Raw genomic sequence first — 2,084 nt, 5'->3', positions numbered from 1 at the left:
TATATATATATATATATATATATATATATATATATATATATATTGTATACGTATATGTATATGTAAATATATATATATATATATATAGATATATATATATATATATATATATACATATATATATATACATATAATATATATATGTGTGTGTGTGTGTGTGTGTGTTTAAATGTATGTATGTATTACAAAGTGGTGGAAACATCACCAGCAAAGAAACTACAAACTAAATCCCAGAAATCCTGATTTCAAAAGAGGATACAGGTCTTGGCCGAGTCTTCCTTTATTCCAAAAGAGCCAAAGTGCTGTATCCGTCAAAGGGAATCATTATTACAGTTAAAATAAAGTAAAATGGAACACTGGATATTATCTTAAGCTCCTACCGGAATTTCATATTGATATTTGAAGACTGATTGTATGCTTTTTCACGCCTTTATTATAAGATCAGATGTGGTCTATTGTTTTGATAGAATAATTGACAAGACAGCACCTATAAATTTAGTATAAATTAGTAATTATCATAGTTGTAGAATCAACATTGACTCCAGAGTTACACATAAAGAAGGCTTCAAATAAATAAGATATATTTTATTAGAAATAATTCTTCTGTACTGTTTAAAATACCCATTATTATTTTTTTACACTTTTATCCTAATAAATAAATCATAAATTACTTTACCTTTAACTCAACGCAGAACACGTTTTTTTCAGACTTCCCTATCCCACCAACAAGAACAACAACAACAACAACAACAGAGTAGTTTGTAGGCTTACTCCCGGCGTAAGGGAAAAAAGAATACTGAGGTAGACACTTGGGGTTTGCTTGTTGGGTCTTCATTCCTTGCTTAGGGGTCGTGAGGATGTTTCTTCCGATGACATTAATTTCTCCTTCATTCTCCTCCATTAAAGACAGAAAGAAAATGAGAAGAAATTCATACGAGAAATGAGAGAGTAAAAATAATCGAATATCAGCTCATAAGAGAAAAAAAAGCTGTATTCAAACATGAGAGAAAACTGTATCAAACAAAAAAGAAAACTGTATTTAAATAAGAGAAAAAACTGAATTCAAACAAAAAGGAAACTGTATTTAAACAAGAGAAAAAACCGTATTCAAATATTTATCTGTTGTCAGAAGCAAAATTGCACGGAGTTCAAAAGGCCTCTCGTCCCTTCGACAAAGAGGACTTTCAAATCAAGAATATATATATATATATATATATAGTATATATATATATATATATATGTATGTATAATATGTATATGTATATGTATATGTATAGTATATGTATATATATATATATATATATATAGATATATATATATATAATATATATATATGTGTGTGTGTGTGTATGTGTGTGCACACACACACACACACATATATATATATATATATATATATATATATATATATATATATATATATATATATGTGTGTGGCCCTGGCTCTATCTTATAACATCCTATATAAACGAGGTATGGCTGTATATGCTAAATCGAGACGACCTATTTATCGTCGTAAAAATCTGGAGTGTAGTTGTCATAAAGTTCTTTGTTTTAAAATTTCCGTAAGTTCCACAGTGTATACATATTTGCTGTTTACTGCAACCCAAATAATAATGTTTCTGTATATGACTGTCTCTTAGAGAGGATTAGTTTGGCTCAGTCACAGGATTCAAAAGCTTCATTCTTTATTTGTGGAGACCAAAGCAGGACCGTATGCGGCCCTCAAGATTTTTCAGTGCAGCCCGACCTTTCAAAAATAAATATCGTAGACGTACAGTGCGGCCCTTGGTTACAATATATGTATATAGTAATATATGATATATATATATAATATATATATATATAATAATATATCTATATATAATATAATAATATAATGTAAATATTGTAGCCAATATATATATATATAGACGTGCTGTGCGGCCCTTGGTTACAATTTATATATATATATATATATATATATATATATTATATATATATAATATATATATATATATATATATATAATCCTCTCTAAGAGACAGTCATATACAGAAACATTATTATTTGGGTTGCAGTAAACAGCAAATATGTATACACTG

This window comes from Macrobrachium nipponense, chromosome 40, assembly GCF_015104395.2.
Source record: "Macrobrachium nipponense isolate FS-2020 chromosome 40, ASM1510439v2, whole genome shotgun sequence".
Taxonomy (NCBI): Eukaryota; Metazoa; Arthropoda; class Malacostraca; order Decapoda; family Palaemonidae; genus Macrobrachium; species Macrobrachium nipponense.
This window is presented reverse-complemented; position numbering follows the sequence as displayed.